Raw genomic sequence first — 21,363 nt, 5'->3', positions numbered from 1 at the left:
GCATATACTAATAGTTAAATTCTTTTAGTGTTGAGTAGTATTCTGTTGTATGAATTCTCCACAATTTGTTTATCATTCACTTTTGGTGGATTTGTATTTTTGTTTTTCACTGACAAATAAGGCTGCAATGAATTTTAATTTATGCCCACAATGTTTTATATTTTCAGTTTACCAGATTAGAATGGCACTACTAGGTATTTACCCAAAGAAGGCAAAATTTTATAAATATAAATTTTTATTTAAAAATATGTATATATGTGTGTGTATATATATGTGTATATACATATACTTTTATTATATATATATATATATACTTATTATATATATATATACATACATATATACCATTTCTTCTTTATCTGTTCATCAGTTGATGGACACCTGGGCAGTTTCCACAATTTAGCTATTGCAGATAATGCTGCTATAAACATTGGGATGCATGTATCCCTTTGAACTAGTATTTTCATATTTTTTTGGTAAATACCTAGTAGTGTAGTTGCTGGGTCACAGGGTAGCTCGATTTTTAACTTTTTGAGAGATCTCCATACTGTGGCTGTGCCAGTTTCCATTCCCACCAAGAGTACAGGAGGGTTCCCCTTTCTCCACATCCTGGCCAACACCTGTTGTGTTTTGTGATGTTGATTTTAGCCATTCTGATAAGAGTGTGAGGTGATATCTCACTGTAGTTTGATTTGCATTTTCTGAGTGATGTTGACCGTCTTTCCATGTGTCTATTGGCCATCTGTATGTCTTCTTTGGAGAAATGTCTGTTCATGTCTTCTGCCCATTCTTAACTGGATTATTGGTGTTGAGTTTTGTAGGTTCTTTATGTATTTTGGATACTAACCCTTTATTGGATATGTTATTTGCAAATATCTTCGCCTGCTCAGTAGGTTGCCTTTTTGTTTTGTTGATTGTTTCCTTAACTTTGTAGAAACTTGTATTTTATTTTATTTTATTTTATTATGTAGTCTCAGTAGTTTAGTATTGCTTTTGTTTCCCTTGCCTCTGGAGACATATCTAGAAAAAAAGTTGCTACAACTGATATCAAAGAAGTTACTGCTCATACTTTCTTGTAGAGTGTTTATGGTTTCAGGTTTCACATTTATGTCTTTCATTCATCATGAGTTTATTTTTGCATATAGTGTAAGAAAGTAGGGAAGTTTCATTCTTTTGCATGTAGCTGCCCAGTTGTCCCATCAACATTTGTTGAAGAGACTATTTTTTTCCCACTGCACGTTCTTTCCTCCTTTTTTGAAGATTAATTGACCATATAATTGTGGGTTTATTCCTGGGTTTTCTGTTTTGTTCCATTGACCTATTAGTCTATTTTTGTGCCAGTACCATACTATTTTGATTACTACAGTTTTATAATATAAATTGAAGTCTGGAATTGTGATTTGTCTTTCTTTTTCAAGAATGCTTTAGCTATTCAAGGTTCTTTTGTGGTTTCCTACAAATTTTAGGGTTATTTCTTCTAGTTCTGTGAAAAATGCTGTTGGTATTTTGATACGGATTACATTAAACATGTAGATTGCTTTGGATGGTATAGACATTTTAACAGTTTTCTTCCAATCCATGAGCATAGAATTTTCCATTTCTTTGTGCCATCTCCAATTATTTTCATCAGTGTTATATAACTTTCAGGGTACAGGTCTTTCATATCTTTGGTTAGGTTTATTCCTAGGTATCTTAGTAATTTTAGGTGCAATTGTAAATGGCATTGTTTTCTTACTTTCTCTTTTTGCTGCTTCATTATTGGTTATATAAATACAGCAGATTTCTGTACATTGATATTGTATCCTGGGACTTTTCTGAAATCCTGTATGAGTTCCAGCAGTTTTCTTGGTGGAGTCTTCTGAGTTTTCTATGTACAGTATCATGTCATCTGCAAATAGTGACAGTTTGGCTTCTTCCTCACTGATTTGAATGTCTTCTATTTCTTTTGTTGTCTAATTTCTTTCTGTTGGCTTTTTATTTTTTTATTTTTTGTTGTCTGGCTAGGACTTCTAGTACTAAGTAAAAACAAATTTTTTTTTTGCATTTATGTTCATCAGGGATATTGGCCTGTAGTTGTCTTTTTAATGGTATCTTTATCTGGTTTTATCAGGGTAATGCTAGGCTCTTAGAATGAATTTGGAAGTTTTCTTTCCTTTTTAATATTTTGGAATTGTTTGAAAAGAATAAGTATTAGCTCTTTTTTAAATCTTCGGTAGAATTTGCCTGTGATGCCCTCTAGTCGTGGACTTTTGTTTGTTGGAGTTTTTTGATTACTAGTTCAAATTTTTACTGGTTATTGGTTTACTCAAGTTTTCTATTCCTTCCTGTTTCATTGTTGGTAGTTTATAATTTCTTCTAGGTTGTCCAATTGTGAGCATATAGTTTTTAAAAATATGATTTTTGGCATTTCTGTGGTGTTGGTTGTTTATCTTCTCTCTCATTTGTAATTTTTTTTTTAAGATTTTATTTATTTATTTGTCAGAGAGAGAGAGAGAGAGCGAGCACAGGCAGACAGAATGGCAGGCAGAGGCAGAGGGAGAAGCAGGCTCCCTGCTGAGCACGGAGCCCGATGTGGGACTCAATCCCAGGATGCTGGGATCATGACCTGAGCCGAAGGCAGCTGCTTAACCAACTGAGCCACCCAGGCGTCCCTCATTTGTAATTTTATTTACTTGAGTTTTTTCTCTCTTTTTCTTGATAAGTCTAGTTAGAAGATTGTTATTATTTTTATTTTTTTTAAAGAACCATTTCCTGGTTTCACTGATCTGTTTCATTGTTTGTTTGTTTAGTTTCTGCATCATTTATTTCTTCTGTAAACTTTACTGTTTCCTTCCTTCTGCTGGTTTTAGGTTTTGTTTGTTATTCTTTTTCTAGCTCCTTTAGGTGCGAGGTTAGGTTGTGTATTTGAGCTTTTTCTTGATTCTTGAAATAGGCTTGTATTCCTATGAACTTCTCTATTAGAACCACTTTTGCTATATCCCAAAGGTTTTGGATTGCTGTGTTTTCATTCATTTGCTTCCATGTACTTTCTTATTTCTTTTTTTAGTTTCTGGTATGCATGGTATGACTTCGATCTTCTTGAATTTGTTGGAGCTTGTTTTGTGGGCTAATATGTGATCTATTCTGGAGAATGTTCATCTTCCTGTTAGATGTTCCCTTTTATTATTATATAGTGTCCTTCTTTGTTTCTTGTTGTAGTCTCTGTTAAAGTCTATTTTGTCCAACATAAGTGTTGCTATTCCAGGTTTCTTTTGACATCCATTTGCATGATAGATGTTTCTTCATTTCCTATCTTTCAATCTGCAAGTGTTTTTAAGTCTAAAGTGGGTCTCTTGTAAGCGATATATATATATATGGGTCTTGTTTTTTGATCCATTCTTTCACCTTATGTCTTTGGATTGGAGTGATCAGTCTATTTACATCAAATTTATTATCATATCTGTCTACCTATTGATTGATCAATCAGTTGATCCCTCTATCTCCCTTTAGTCCTCTTTGTACTCCAGTTGCCTGTTCTCCTTAGACACTCAGCTCCATCTTGGCATTTTAGAAAGACCACTAATCTCTGACTGGTTTTCTCTCAAGCAAATGGCCAGGAAACTCTCTTTAGAGGGTAATCTGGAGCAATAGTAGTGCTCATTCATTCATTTATTTTTTTTTCCTTCATGAATCACTGGCCTTTGTTGCCTGATGCTCAATAACATGAGGACTGTTTCATATATATATTAAGGTTTTGTTTGTTTGTTTCATGTAGGAGGATAAATCTGATGTTCAAAAATGGAAATTCTAATATGGTATCTTTAAACAATTACCTGTATTCAATTTCCAGGCACTATTTATGCTTTCCTTTGGTGATATATGATGCATGAGAATTCCAAAGCTAATTGACTGTCTATGAATTTTAGTTTTGCTACCATTTGTGTCCTCATATACAGTCTAAAATTATGCATTATGCTAGGCACTCCAACCCCCATCCTAGATACGCCATCAACTATGCTAATATTTGATGAGTATATTCACCCAACAATCATAGTCTCTGCATCACAATAAGGTGAGATAGTACTGACTAGTATTCATACTAAATATACCATTTAGTAAACTCTACATCTTCCCTTGCACATCCTGATAACAACAACTATCTTAAGTACAGTGAAAAGGGATGATTTCATGTGCTGTCAATAGGTGCCAGCTAGTCCTGGAATGGGTTTGAATAGCAGCAATTTAATGAATTACTTCACCAAACACTGAAAAACACATTAACGTGTCATCCTTGCATTTGAGAATAAAGGGGAAAATTCATTTTCTATGACTTTCAAACTGGCTATCTTTCTGCTCTGAGATGCAGAATCATGGTGATCATGTGATTGGAGCTATCAGTTAACTAATAGTAGAGAATTTCAAACTTAAAATGGGAGAAGAGTCGATATGAGGTAGGGGGTGGAAATGTGGATAGGGTTTTTTTTTGTTTGTTTGTTTGTTTGTTTTGTAAGTGTATATTACCATCCAGGCTACCTCATTGCTAATATATGGAAAAAGAATTTGGAGTCAAACTAGAGTATTTGAAAACCATATTTTGGTGCAAATATAACTCCAGCAACAACAGTTAAAAATGCCTGCATGAAATAAGGTGCCAAGTTAGGGATAACACATTATCAGGAGCCATTAGGAACCTGGTAATGAATTATTTCATTGCCAGTCCTAGCTACTTCCTGTTGATACTTTTATATCATTATGAGGTAGTGGATTGAGTCTCTCTGCATTCTAATGTTTCTAGTTTGACAACATGTGAATGTGTTTCACCAATTCAAGACCTCAGAAACAAGTGTAGTATTTTATGATCAAATAATATAAGTCATTATAAGCATTATTTTAAAACATTTGTGACTATTAAAGACACTGATTAATTTTAAGTTACATGGAGTAGTAAAACAAGTAGTTTTAAAACAACAAGGAGTTGTAAAACAATTTCACAGTAAGAAATGTAACAAATATTCTACTTATTAGGAACAACGTGACATTTCTGCTTCTGGACACTAAAATTAGCTTGGTAAATTTTCTTGAATTGATGAAAAGTATAATCTACAGTATTACAAAACTGATATGTAGTCTTTGATAACAGGAAATCACTGGACTAATGGCACGTGTAAAAAACCCACTGCAACACTCAACTATAGTTTAAATTCTTATGTTATTGCATACTACTGCTATTATTCTATTGTTATTACTTTTATAAAAAGTCACTTTCCACTAGATTTTTGCACTTGCATACTTGGCAAAGATGAATTATGTGTTTCATTCTCTACTTGTTTTACTACTCCATGTCCTCCTGTTCCACTAATCTGAGTTCACAATTATTATATTTCTTCATGTATTTTTCCAAGATTGTATTTTCTCTTTGATCATCTCGTTTCAGATACTATTCTCTCCAAACTCTAACCACTCTAAATTCACTAAGGAACTCATTATATCACAGGCACACAATTTGAGTTCTCATTATTTTCATGTTCTTATTTCTTGTGTTTCATAGTTGTGGCTATATATAAAGGGAGCCATATTAAACACTATGGTCTCATGACAGATTACTCTTTTACCATATTGTCTTCTTAGATACTTATTTATTAATGTGCTATGTGCCCTCCTTTACTCTCAGTCTTCAAACTCCCTGACTTCCTGGAAGGATTATTAAATTTGTATTTTGGATTTCTTCAGACAGTTAACAGTTTTCAGGATGACAGCTTTAATCAGTATGTAGCAAAGAGATACCATGTATGCATTTAGCTGAAAAAATGCCAGAGTTTGAAAATTTGATGTAAGGGGCCTCTGAGTAGCTCAGTTGGTTGAGCATGTGGCTCTTCGTTTTGGCTCATGTCTGATCTCAGGGAGGCAATCTACTTGAGAATTCTCTCCCTCCCTCTAACTCTCCTCTCTCTCTCTCCCTCTCTCAAATAAATAAATAAATAAATCTTTTTTCTTTTCTTTTTTTTTTCCTTTTAAGGAAAACTTGGTGTAATGTTTTGGAGAAATTAACTATATGAAGCCTTAGTTTATTCACCTAGGAAATGAATACTCTGGAGTAATTTAATAATTGTCATAGGTTAAATTGTGTTACTTGAAAAAAAATACATTGAAGTTCTAATTCCCAATACCTCAGAAAGTGACCTTATTTGTAAATATCACTAAAGATGTAGTTAGTTAAGATGAGTTCATACTAAATTAAGGTGGGTCCCTAACCCAATATGATACATGTCCTGATAAGAAGAGGACAACATCATGAAGACAGAGACACACAAGGAGAATGCCATGTGACAATAGAAGGAGAGAGGAAAGTGCTATAGCTGCAAGCTAAGGAACACCAAGAACTGACAACAAACCACCAGAAACTAGGAAGAGGCAAGGCGGATTCTTTCTTGCAAGTGTCAGAGGGAAAATGACCATGCTAACACCACGATTTTGCATCTCTTCCCTCCATAACTGTAAAACAGTAACTTTCTATTGTTTTGCACCACCAAAATAGCAGTTTTACTGCTTTGTTACAGCATCTGTGAGATCATGACAGTTCAGTCATCCTGATCACTTTAAGTAATATATGATAGGTACCTAGTACAGAGTCTGCCTAATAGAAGTACTATATAAATATTAGATGTTGACACCATTATTCCTAATATTTGCCCTTACAAACTTCAAATGCCTTTTCTCCCCATGGCTCTTTTCTATCTCAACTGTGAAAACTAATGTTTCTTTCATGAGTGTGCTGCAAGGAACAAAATAGCCATATTCACTATGCAAAAGTTTGAGTCACATTGAAATTGTTCCTATCAAATCAGAAAAATCCCAAAATATTCAAATACTTCTTGCCAAAATATGAATGGGTTGCAACTATATTTCATATAAATATATATTAAAGATTTCTAATTTGTCTTACCAAAAAAATCATATTTTAGATTTCATTTAGGGCATATTATAGAGAAAGACTAGTGTGAGGTGGAAGGCATAGACTTTTTCTAATAAAATTCTTTGGCACTGATATGGGATTTGCTGGTCTGTTTGTTTCCCTAATAGCTGTTGTACTCCACTGCTTATGTCTTTGCCCAAAAATTCCCTCAGATGATCCTATGTTCAGTGGCCAATACTGGAACCCAGCAGATGGAGGAAAAAAAGTGACAGAGGAGAGTCTGTGACAAAATCTAGAGGATCAAAGACATACAATCAATAATCTGTGGATCTGACAATGAAAACTTAATGTAACTGTTTCAGTAAATGTAAAATTTTCAAATCATTATGAGGAAGAATAGATATTTTCACTTCTAAGGATGTATCTACAATAGCAGGCATGAAATAGTTAAGATAAAAGAAATAATTTGAAAATGTCACTTAATTCATGTTAGGATAAAATGAAACAATTCTCCTAAGGCTAAAATTACTCCCCAGGAATGAGTTAAGCACACAGGGATGCTGCATTAACTTCATGATGCTAATGTGCCATTCCAAATCATCAAACCCCTCTCTCTTCAGTAGGAAATCATATCCTAGGAGAATTTGACTGATTATACTTAGATAGGTTCATTAAAATATATAGAGAAAAAATGATCCCCAAAGCTTAATTTTCATGGTATGTACAAGAAAAATTTGTCACATGTACAAATGCTGATTTTATCTTTCATAATATTCCTATTGTTTATGACTTTAGAAAGACAATACAACCATTTATCAGGAATTAAATAAATGTGGCAAAGAAATGCATTATTTGGAACTCGTATTTAGCTATTCACATAAACATAATTGTAGGGAATAATAAGTTCATGATTATAATCAAATGTGGCCTGATGAATGCATCCCATATTTCTGTTAATAGTTGTAAGTGCTCATTACAGGAAAAATTTGCACAACAAAAACAGTGGCGATACAAATAAAAATGGTTGGTAGTTTGGTATAGGACAAATTTGAAAACATCCTTTGGTCTATTGGTAACACACTAGCCACCATATCTTGCACAGATGGAGTTTCAAAAGATAGTTGTGTAAACAAGCCAAGATTTTCTCTTCTGTCAATATAGTGCATATATTTGAAATGCTATTGATTATCTTTATACATTAAACACAGTTCATTAAAAAATATAAAATGTTCAATACATTTAGTATTTTGCAACTCATGAACTTTATTAATAACAAGAAGTAAAACAGCCGACTTAAAGTGAAATAGTTCCACCCCTAGCTCTATATAAAGGGCCTATTATATTTCAATGAAAATACTGATATAACTTCTATAGCACATATGTGATGGGAAAGCTGATTCCAGGATATTTAGAACTATTCTGGTAATTTGTTTGCCACAATGTGAAACAGATCCTTCTCTATAGACAACCTATTAGTAGATCAGGAAAACTTCATACTTCTCATTCATATGTTACCCATATTCAATTAGGAATGCATTCACTGGTCTGTTTGATTAATTCATTATCAAATGACCCTGGAGTGTTAAATTTTAAAAATAAAAGGGTCTAGATTGTTACTATATCAGCTTTTTATTGGCAAACTTCAGCATTTTCTTCTAAATAAGATGTGTGCTACATACATGATTATCACTCAGTTCATAACTGCATCTCAAATAGAATTAAACAACGATTCATAATATATAATAAAGACATTGTAATGATTATATGTAAAATGAAGATAATATCTTTAACCACAAATTTAACTAGAGATAAATATTTCATGTTATGATTTTTAATTATTTTTTAGCTAGAACATATATTTGCACTAGCACCGAAAAGATAGAAGAAAATGCATTATTATTTTTTTTATTTCGTCACCTTTTGACATATATAAAAAACTTGTGTCATCGCCATCATCTTACTACCATTATCTAATCTCCATTTTGGAATTAGATTTCAGAATTTTGTTTATAAACTCTACAAACACAAAGTGGTGTGTTACAGGGTCACCCATAACAGTTCATCACAGATGAATTAATTTTTCATAATTTTGTGAGTTGTCGGAATCCACATCCATAGCTTGAAATCTGTCATATTGGCATTATTTACATCACAGAAACTACATATTAGAAAGTGTTTTCTCCTATTAGGAAAGTTAGGTTTTCAACATTTACCAACAAATCATTACAGACACATATGTAAAATAAATCTTTATACTCTGATAGGAAGAATGGCCCTCCAAAAATGTGACTGTGCTGTAATACTGGGACCTGTGAATATTTTACATTACATGACAAAAGATGCTTTGCAAATGTAATTAAGGTTATGGACCTTCAAATAGGGACTTTATCTTGAATTTTCCAAGCAGGCATAACTTAATCCCAAGCAGTTTTAAAAAGAAAGGACTTTCTCAGTCTTGGGGCATAGGAGTTAAGACAGAAGGAGGTTTTGGGGTGCCTGGGTGATTCAGTAGGTTAAGCGTCTGATGCTTGGTTTCAGCTCAGGTCATGATCTCCCAGTGGTGAGATGGAGTCTCGAGGCAGCTCGAGTGCACCTAGTACGAGTCACCCTCTCCTCACTCTCTGCCTCTCCCCGCTACTTTTGAGCCTGTGTTTGCTCCATCTCTCTCATTCCAAAATAAATGAATACATATTTTAAAAAGAAAAAAAAAAGAATAGAAAAGAGGGAGGTTTCAGACAGATTTGGAATGTGAGAAGGACTTGAGTCAGTGTCCATGACCTTGAAGATGAAAAGAGGCCTAAATCAGGTAAAATTGGAGGACTAGTATTTAGCTATTTAGCTATCAAGGCCAATACCCTTGAAGATGAAAAGAGGCCTAAATCAGGTAAAATTGGAGGACTATAGAAGTTAACTCTAATCCTTGTTAAGGGAAATCATTCTTTCAATGGATAGGAATTTGTTAAATAAATAATTTGGCATTCCACTGCTTTAAAAAATAACTTACATATATACATATATATCTTATAAATTATGTGTTGATATATAAATAAAAATAAATATAAAAATAAACTATATTTCATCATATATAAGAAATCATTAAATCACATATATATATATACAAACATACATAAATTATATAAAAGTATATTTATAAACATATACAGTTTATTTTTTATTGACTCTAGACATTTTATTTAAAACATTTGCAGTTTCCAATTAAAAGTTTGTTCTTTTTAATTTCAGGATTATTTTGGATATTAATCCTTAAATTACCAAGAACAAGTCAGTACAACCCACAAATATTGATGAAATAAAACTGTAACTTTTTTAGAATTGTGTAACATGTTTAACTATTATTTACTCACTAAATGGAATTATACCACCCATTAAATGGAATTATTATAGACATAAATGCCATGATTTTTATCATTTCTAAGGCTGGAGTTTCTATGTGCTTCTGACATACTGTTAGTTTCAGATTCATAGTAACACATTATCACCTAGAATGGACTGTATTAGAACCTATTTGAAGAAATTTAAAATCTTATTTTGAAACATTTCATAGGTTGTTAAAACCATGCTTTAAGCATGTTCATAAGCAAGAGTAACCCTAGTCCTCTTTCGTGACAAGACCAAAGAACCTGGATGATGTTAATCTAGAAGGACATTCACAGCTCATGAAAGAATCATCACTGCTAATCAAATCAGAGAGAAAACCCACCACTCTGCACCACTGGAGACATTTCATGTACTGAATATTTCATAAGAAGGGGGCTCTAGCTGAAGCAGAAATTCTCAACAGCTTCAGGTTGCGTGCAAATATTTACTTAAACATTCTAGCACAGTCCAAATGGTGTGCAGCAACAACACCAGTGAGCCTGGAGTGATCCTTATAAATTATGGTAATTACACATGACATGATTCTTGCTAGGTCACAGCAGCTTGCCTTGGTCTCTCTTGCTTTGCCAGCAATTCCCCTACTTGCATGACTAAGTGGGCAGGGTGCCATAGGAAATCGGATGCAAACACAATGACAAATGTCTGTTTTGACTGCTTAACTTAAACTCAGTTGTTGAATTACAAAAACATCAAAACAATCAAGGACTGACACTAAGCCCTTGAGTCAGGAGAATTGGTGTGGAGGTAGAACTTGAAAGCTTTGGAAGACTATTCCAGGTTGTCAAAATTTCCAACAACTCTTAGTTACAATGACACACAATACCCCACTACGTTTTTCTCTACACATTTAATGAACATCTTTGCCTCTACCTGTGTATAGAAAAGAAAGTTTAAAGATTGTAAAAAAAAAAAATCATTTTTATTGTTTTTAATGATTATTTTTGCAATGTCCTGATGAGTTCTTTGAATGTTGAATTTAGTCAAAGATTAAAATATGAATAATTAGCTAGGAATGAAGCATAGTAACTGAAAATAGTTGTAAGTTTGATAAGAAGAAATCCATTTGCATGAATATTGACCAACTAGTCCATACTTGATTGTTAAACATGGAAAATGAACATTACTTCTTGATGCTTTCTCAAATTTTAAAATTTTCTTTTTTTATCACTGTGTTTTCCCTCTATTCTCAGAGTATCGAAATAAAGTTATCTATTAGTTCTTTATTTTTACAAGTGAAGCAGAGTTTCCTTTTAACATTTGCATATATCCTAGTATCCTGTAATTTAAGTCTTCTTATTTGAAGTACAGTCTAAAAATGGTTTTCTAAGTATTAGTAGAAGGACTGGTAAGTGAACAGGGCAGAAAGGGAAAATAATGTAGTAATTAGTTTACTGCCTTAAATATCAAAGGTATAATAAATAAGGCAAATAACAAAGTGTTTGATATATGAGAAGCATTTAAAAAGTGAAAAATTCCTGTAACTTTGATGCATATGAAACTCCCCATAAATACATAAATGGGGATATTAATTGGTAGTTCTCATTGATGGTATATATCCTACTTATCAAAAGTAAAAATTGAAACTAGAAAAACAGAAACGCTGGAAATAAACTAGAGGGAAAATAAAAATCAAACTCTCAAATTTGAGGTGTATGTAATTAATAAGAATAGAGAGCATTATGTTAAGCAAAACAAGTCAGTCAGAGAAAGACAAATACCATATGATTTCACTTATATGTGGAACTTAAGAAACAAAACAAATAAGCAAAGAGAAAAAAGAGCTAGAGAGAAGCAAACCAAGCAACAGACTCTTAACTGTAGAGAAAAAACTTATGGTTAGCAAAGGGGAGGTGAGTAGGGGGATGAATGAAATAGGTGATGGGGATTAAGGAGTGCACATGTGATGATCACCTGGTGTTGAACATTAGTGTTGAATCACTAAATTGTACATCTGAAGCCAATATAATATGGTGTGTTACTTGGAATTTAAATAAAAACTTTAAAAAATAATAGATTTCTATATTAAAGAAATTTTTTTTAGCTTCAAATGAGAAATCTAATTTGCCCTGACTTGTTCCTGTTCTTGAATATCAGATGCGACTGAACATGGTGTGACATGTAAAGTGTAAATTACAATTAAACAAAATATTCCCTTGTGGCTATGGCAAGTATTTTGCAGCAGATCAAGGCTCCCAATGAGAGCAACTATGCCCGATCTATAAACTCATTTAAAACGTTATCTATTGAATGCCTCACAGAGCTTCCAAGGCAGCAGGAATTGAAGATTAATGTTCTAGTAGACAAAGAAAACTCAGGATTACATCATCCCCATTGAATTTAGGGAACAGAGTTTGATGTTAGAAGTGTACCTGACCAGCCATAGAACTCTGCATGGATGTTACTACTCTTCTCCTGTGTGTGTTATCCTTAAGTGAGGGAAGGTTTTATGGGTACTTCCTAGAAAAATTGTTAGGTCATAAACAGATCTTATGTGTTAAATTTACTCAAGCACTCTAATATATCTAAGCTACTGGGTTTCCCTATCTAAAAATATATCAGGAAATTTTTGTTATTTCACTGCTTTTATCATAGCCAACTAAGATTTCTATTCCTTCTACTTTGGTTAGAGTTCCTTACAATTGATTCTCACATATATTCCCCAAGCTTCAGTAAATATTATTTGGTGAAAGTTTTGTGATTCTTTTTGCATGCATTGTACCTCTCATGGGTCATATTTTGTAACTCACCCTTCACTGACTAATTGACCCTTCAGTTGAGTCTGAGTCTAGCAATGAAGTATGATAGGGTTTTGTTCTTATTAGGCTCAACATTTCCTTACAAGGCAGCTACTTCAGTGGAGACCACTATATATTCTACAGGCAAAGCAAAACTAACTTCTTTAAACAGGGAAGAAAGGGATGCTTCTAGGAGCAGTGTTGAGAGTTTCATTGTCTCCAGCTTCAGCTGATTCAGCCCATATAACCCTACCCCAATTTTTAGTGTCTCACTTTTCCCAAAGTTGTAAGTTTTAAAATAAGGGACTCTGTGAGATTAAAAATCAGATTTGTTTTGTAAGTCATCCACCAATATAAATAGGCTATCGACTTGGTTTTCAGAAATCATATCCCTAAGCTACAGGAGAAAAGGGATTTTGACATTGTATTTTTGTTGTTTTATATCATTTTTAAATGGTCAATTATATAAGATTTTAGGTTCCTAATGCACATGTTGAGTCAGTAATTTAAAACAATGAACTCACTTTTTTTTTGCCTAGATTCTTCAGGACACTTAGAAGCTACCAAACAACTCCATTATACTCAGTGATTTTACTAAATTATTTTATGGCAGAAAATATTTGGTCACCCAATGCTTTGTCTTCTGTATGTGGTTGACTATAGGTGATAATTTGAGTAATTTCTTTGCCAACACATTATATAGATTACCAATGTCCCCTTTCCATTGAAAACATGGTTATCCCTGGGGCGCCTGGGTGGCTCAGTGTGTTGAGGCCTCTGCCTTCGGCTCGGGTCGTGGTCCCGGCGTGCTGGGATCGAGCCCCGAGTCGGGCTCTCTGCTCAGCAGGGAGCCTGCTTCCTCCCCTCCCTCTCTGCCTGCCTCTCTGCCTACTTGTGATCTCTGTCAAATAAATTAAAAAAAAAAAAAAAAGAAAACATGGTTATCCCTATCTTTAAAAGCGAATCAAATATCTAAATTCACTTAACCCAGTCTTAAATTACTTTTCTTCTAAAACAAATTCTAGTAGCAATTTTAAAATCTTTCTTCTTTAGCCATTGTTATTTTAGTACTCTCTGCCCTCCATTCTTTCTATACAATATCCTTGGGACATACACTGCAACTTACATCCTATGACTCTCACAGTATCACTAAACTTGTTTTGGAATTCTAGGAAAATGTACCTAAATACTTACAATATTCATTTTATGTATTTGTATCATAGGCATTTCAAATCAATATATATAATCTTAAACTCTTTGCCTCATCCTACAATATTGCTATTTTCTCAGTGTTGCAAATCTTAGCAAATGATATTATCATTCCTTCATTTATGAAGGTCTGAAATCTTCATTATCTATATCTCTTTTCCTTATATCCCAACCCCTTTCCAATCAACCACTGAGACTTACCTAGTCTCTCTTCTAAATAAATCTCTAATTTTATTATCTCTTTCATTGCTACAGTCTCAGACTAGTACAGAAAATAATCATCATACTCTTGAATCACTGAGCATCATAGTTTTATAGTTTTAATAATCTGAATTAAGCATCATAGTTGCTTCTTATTATTCTGTGATTATATACCTCATAGAAGAAAGAATGGCATTTGTCTAACGTAAGTCTCATTGCTTTATCTAAAATACATAGCTTCTAACAATGCTCATAGTAAAGCTGGAATGCTTTATGCTCCATCACAAGATACTTCATGACATAGACCAACTTACCAGTGTTATCTTTTGCAACTAGCTTCTATTTTTTGCAATCCAGTTATATAGGTACAGTAAATAATATTTTGAACCAATAATAGTACTTTATTTGCCCAGTTAATTCTCTTACTGATTGTTCTTTCTCTATCCCTCTGTTGTTCTTTCTCTATCCCTCATGAAGCAGTGAATTCTCTCTCATCTCTCACTAACATTTATATATATATATGTATATATATATATATATATACACACACACACACACACACACATATGTATATATATATTCTATATATTATATATAAAAACAGATAAATTCTTCATGTTCAGTATCAAATAGTTTCTTGACTATTTATTTATTTATTTATTTTTAATTTGACAGAGATCACAAGTAGGCAGAGAGGCAGGCAGAGAGAGAGGAGGGGAAGCAGGCTCCCTGACAAGCAGAGAGCCCGATGTGGGGCTCGATCCCAGGACCCTGAGATCATGATCTGAGCTGAAGGCAGGGGCTTTAACCCACTGAGCCACCCAGGTGCCCCAGTTTCTTGACTCTTTAAAATAGACATAGCATTCTTAGAAATATAGGACTTCAGAGGCACCTGGGTAGTTCAGTTGGTTTAACATCTGCCTTTGGCTCAGGTCCTAATACCAGGGTCCTGGGATGGAGCCCCAGGTTGGGGGCAGGTCCCTGCTCAGTGGGGAGCCTTCTCCCTCTCCCTCTGCATGCTGCTCCCCCTACTTGTGCTCTCTCTCTCTCTCTGTCAAATAAACAAATAAAATCTTTAAAACAGAAAAAAAAAAAAAGAAATATGGGACTTCAAAGACAAGATCTAGTTTTATGGTTTTTATCTTTGTGTGTGTGTGTGTGTGTGTGTGTGTGTGTATGTGGTGGTGGTCATGGTGGTGAGGTGTATATGTGTGTATATGAAACAAAGTTCATGATCAGGTCATGATCTCAGGTCCATTGGATTAAGCCCTGGGTCAGGCTCCAAGTTAGGCATGGAACCTGCTTAAGATTGTCTCTTTCCCTCCCCCTCTGCCCCTCCCTTACTCTCTCTCTCTCTTTCTGTTCCTAAGAAAAACAACTATGTGTTATGTGATAATATGATATCATAGCTTTATACCTTGTTAAGCTACTATAACCAAAGCTTAAATGATTGGATTCGTACATACTGTGATGAAAGTTTCTAGCCATATGTTCTGAAATGACTTTATTCAATATTTATATTAATGATTTATACAAAGACATAGGCTATATGGCAATAAGATACACAAATGGCACCAAACAGATGCATCTGGGATGGGTACAAATGCTCTTTGTGACAACATAAGAAAAAAAAAAAAACAACATAAAACAAAAGCACGACAAACAAAAACTGTTCTAAAACACAAAGAAAAGATCAATTCAAATAGTAAGATTGCACTCCAGGAGAATGAATGTGAACTCTAATATTTTGCTTATAATAATGCATTGATTACATTAAGAATGATAGTTAATGACTCTGAAACAATCCTTGCAACAGTTATTTGGTTAATGATCCTTTTGGGATTATGACTTAGCAATAATGCACACCTGTTTTTAATTATCTGCCTTAATTTTGCCGGAAATATCAACAGGGCTGACTTTCATCTCACATCATCCTCTAACAAAAAGAATAGAGTGCTCGTGTTACCCCTGAGTTATTAATCTGTTGGTAAGGGCTCTACTACCCATCCAGGTCTATTTCTAATTAGATGGAGGACTACTCTTAATTGTTCTTTCTACCTCAAGGCTGTTACATCAGAATCAGAGTCTTGTTATTCATTGGATTATTTCCTTCATTGCCTATTTAGATTAATAGAAGACACAGGGCCAAATATTTTACACTTCTTTGGGGAAAAAAATCAAAACAAATTCCTTTGAGGTCCTGTTAGCCAATAACTTACCCTTGAATCACACTAATGGAAAACATATAAAAACCCAATAATTTCTAAACAACTGCTTTGTTCTTTCTTAGGGGAAAATTTATTAAATTATTATGTTAGAGATTTTCTTAAACAATTTCATACCTTTTTGTTTTTGTGCATGCTTCTCATGTTAGGTAAAAGGATTACAAACAGAAAAGAAATTTCATATACAGTGTGTGTTTTCCAGTACGATTTTAGAAAACAATAGTTAGAATTGCAAGTGATGGTACTCTCCTACCCACATATTATTCAATTTTCTAGCCTGTACAACCCATCATTTTCTTGGACTATCAAGAAGTAATACACAGTGAAGAGAACTTTCTCATCCCTAGCTGCATTCTTTTGTATGGGCAAAGGAATTTACAATAGAAACAAGCCTCTCTTATTGGGAAGCTATTTACAAATAACACTGACATTGTACCACAGGAAAACAGAATCACTGGTTGCAACATGCTTGAGGCAGGCATTTTGTTATTGTCAACCAGTTACCAAGGACAATTTTTTGATCTAAGAGTGTACACTACACATATACACACCCATACACATATATCACAATTTTATATTTTCCCGTGTAGAGATTTACAATACAGTCATAAAGTCACATTTCATTCAATTTGTAAGAAAAATAGCATACACTTTGGGTCTAGACTATCAGACTATTTAAATTGCTTTTTTTTCCTTTTTTTAAAAACAGCTTTATTCAAGTATAATTAATATATTTAAATCAATATTTTTACTAAAACAGGATAAGGAAAATGTGAAATATATACCAATTCAATATGAAAAATAGATTTTTGTAGGTTTTTCCAATTGCCTTTTATATTTCTGGAAACAAAATGGAATGTCTGAGAAATACAGTATGTCAGTGTGCTCCCAATTATTATAAGAATTTTTTTTTTTTGCTAGGAATTAAGTGTCCATCAAATTTATGGACTTAAAAAAGTATTTTTTCACTCTGAATACCTGCACCCTTATGCTTTTTTCCAGAATTACTAATGCTCAATAACTGTAGCCTATTAGAAAATAAATACAAAGTTCTATTAGTCCCAAAGATCTATCATCTACAGGTCTGTATAAAGCAATTGAGAAAATATGCTCTACTTTTATTTACAAAGATCTACTACCATGTTCTAGAAGTTGCAAGACCTTTATGGGGAAATGCTAACCTATTGTTTTACGGAGACTGAACTAATGATAGAATTACATGATGAATCACATGCATTATGCAAGCATATGATTGTGCAATGAATCATAACCCACCTGTCTCTTATTTGTACCAATTTATTGTAGTCACATGCACATTTTAAGCCCATTCTAAACTTCCACATATTTGAAAGCCATTATGATCCTTTAATTGTTCATTTTCTTGAGACTAAACCAATCTTCCTCAAGTGCTCCCCACTTTGTCAGATTTCCTTACCTTTGCAAATTTTAACCCATCTTCTCTCTGTAGCCTGTCATTTTTTAATACTCTGCTCAAAATTTGTTTTGTGGAACTTAAGTCTCCAGTGCTGCTGACAAACCAGGAACACAATGGATTCATTAGCTACTCTCTTTCTCAGTTTCTGCTTCCATTAATTTTGGTCCAATCAAGGATCCCCTGCTGAAGTTGATATAAACTGCTGTTAATTTAGATATCTTTTATGCTTTGCATGGTGTATAGCTGATTTTTCACTAAACAAAATATTTCATATTTATCACAATTATTCTTCATTCGGCTAATCAAGGCTGTTTAGATGTGTTTATAGTATTTATATATATTTATATATTTATATATAGCATATATATGTGAATACAGATGCAAATATTCACTTAATATTTCATCTCTGAACATTTTATTTTTTCAAGATTTTACTTATTCATTTGTCAGAGAGAAAAAGAAAACACAAGCAGGGGGAGCTGCAGGCAGAAGAAGCAGCAGGCTCCTGCTGAGCAAGGAGCCTCATAAGGTAGTCAATCCCAGAACCCTGAGATCATGACCTGAGCAAAGGCAGATTCTTAACCAACTGAGCCACCCAGGCATCCCTCTGAACAGTTTGTATAACCTTCAAGTTGGATAGATAAACTTTCTATAGTTTTGAACTAGTGACTGAGAGATTTTTTCATCAGGTCAACTCTGGGCTCTGTGATACACTACTAGAGCTCTAGTCAAAATTACATCATATCATGGTATCTCAACATAGTTTATCATGAAATCTGAAAAAAAAAACACTGTATTCAATTTTCTAATATCTGCCACCATTTCTCTAGTGTGTAAAAGAAATTTATGTTTGGATGTCCTTGCTTTTATGTATCTGGGTTAATAATGGTAAGGAAAAGCAAGCTTTTTATTCTCATCTAATCTGTAGAGTAGTAATAATATTCATTTTATATGAATTAACAGTATTTAGTGAGTAACTGTTAATAAAACTCAGAACCCATAGAAAAGTAAGCATTTGATATGCAGGATATTATAAGCTTCATCTCTCCTAAAATAATTTAAAATACCATAGCTATCATTATTAAAATGAGTTTAAATTCATACAGTATATCTGTGCTAGTCTAATTATATCAACATTAAGCTAAATAATATCACATATATAGAGATATTTTTAATTAACTAAGAGTTGGGAAAAGCAGATGGAATTTATTAATTAAAATGTGGTTGTAGGCAAGTTTTATTAAGTTAATATAGATAGCTATTTTTATAATACTGGTACCACTTTTAAATGACTTAACTCATGCAGTAATTTGCTAATATTTTAACTTATAGAGAATCTTTTTATGCTTCAGTGTTACTGAAAGGCATTAATCTTTCTTTTGAAATATAATATTGATGTTATTGAAGTCAATATGAAATCATTTCCATGTTACCTTTTTAAATATTAGTGATGATAGAAATAATTTTATTCAATAGGTGGTTTTAATTAGAATGCATAATTTAATAATGTATGCACACATATATTCAAGCAGTATGTTTTCAAAAAAGATCATTATTTCCAACAAGTATGATATACTAGGAACAGATTATAATGACAAATCACAAGCGAAAATCCAAAATTATTTGATATTCAAATTGACTTAGAACAGAATAACAAGGAAATAATACTGTTTCCAAAGACAGTTAAATATAATTATGATTGCAGCCCAAATATTGTATTAATGATCATATATAAATGTTAATAACCTTAAAATCTATTGTTCTGATGTTCTTGAAAAGAAGAGTTCTGAAAAATAAAGTTTAATAGGGAGCTCATATGGTCCTGGCATAATGTTCTTGAAGATTGTGAAAAATGCAAGACTAATGAATTTTTCTTTTTTTTTTAAATCAGCTTTAGTGAGGCATACAGAAAACTGCACATGTTTAATGTATATAATTTGATGAGTTTAGACATATGCACATACCAGTGATACTACTACTACTGTCAAGGTAATAAACATACTCATCACCTCCAAAAAGTTTCCTCCTTAAGAATGTCTCCTTAAGAATCCTTAACATGAAACCTGCTTAACAAAATTTTAAGTGCACAATATTCTTTTGTTAACTATAGCCATTATGTTGTGCAGTAGATCTCTAGAAGGTCTTCATTTGCTGGAGTTTTATTCTGATTGAACAACTCCATCCCCGCCCCCCCACCTCCCTTCAGCTCCTAACAACCACCATTCTACTCTCTGCATCTAGGACTTTGGCTATTTTAGATTCCACATACAAGGGAGATCATAGAGTTGCTATCCTTCTGAAAGTGGTTTGTTTCACTTAGCAAAATGTTCTCTGGTTTCATCCACATTGATGCAAGTGGCAGGATTGCCTTCTTTTTTAAGGCTGAATAACATTCATTGTATGTATTTATCACTTTCTCCTTATCCATTCATCTGTCCATGGAAATTCAAGATGTTTCCATATCTTAGTTATTGTGAATAATGTGAAAAATAACATGGGGTTGCAGTTATCTCTTTGAGATCTAGATTGCAATTGTTTTGAATATGTACCCTGAAGTGGGAATGCTGAATCTTATGGTAGTTCTATTTTTAATCTTTTGGGGAACATCCATACTATTTTCCTTAGTAGCTGTGCTATTCTACATCACCACCCACAGTATACAGGGGTTCCAATATCTCTATATCCTCACCAACACTTAATCTCTCTCTCTCTCTCTTTAATAGCAGTCTATTTAAAAATATTTATGTATTATTAAAAGTAGCAGGCAATATAAAAAATTATGAACAGTTCAAGCAAAAGTATAAAGTGCTGGCAACTTGCAAATTAGGTGTTTGTTGTCATGGGATTTCATGTTAGTTAATTCTTGTGAAAAGTCTTGACAAGTAGTCTTGTAAGTGTACATACAAATACAAAAAAATACAAAAAAATTCTCCTGTTGAAAATAAGGGAAAAGACTACTTCTGCTCCCTGTTTTAGGAGCATTTGCTTTAGAAAACACCTAATTGTAAGCTTTCTTTCTGCTTGAAATGTATGTATATCTTTTTAAAAGCTAAATAATCCTCTTAATAACTTTTAGAAGCAGAAATGGCTTTTTCAAGAACCTAAGAACCATGTATTTGAAATGTAGTCATCAGTGATGATAGCCCCCCTCTTTTCCAATTTCTGTGGAAGCTAAGAGCCTAATTCCCACAGGGATTTTCTCCACATTGTAAAATGACCTCCTGTTATGAAGATATAAGGAGTTTATTTCTCCTTTGGATAAAGTCA

The sequence above is a fragment of the Lutra lutra genome, chromosome 1, assembly GCF_902655055.1.
Source record: "Lutra lutra chromosome 1, mLutLut1.2, whole genome shotgun sequence".
Lineage (NCBI taxonomy): Eukaryota > Metazoa > Chordata > Mammalia > Carnivora > Mustelidae > Lutra > Lutra lutra.
This window is presented reverse-complemented; position numbering follows the sequence as displayed.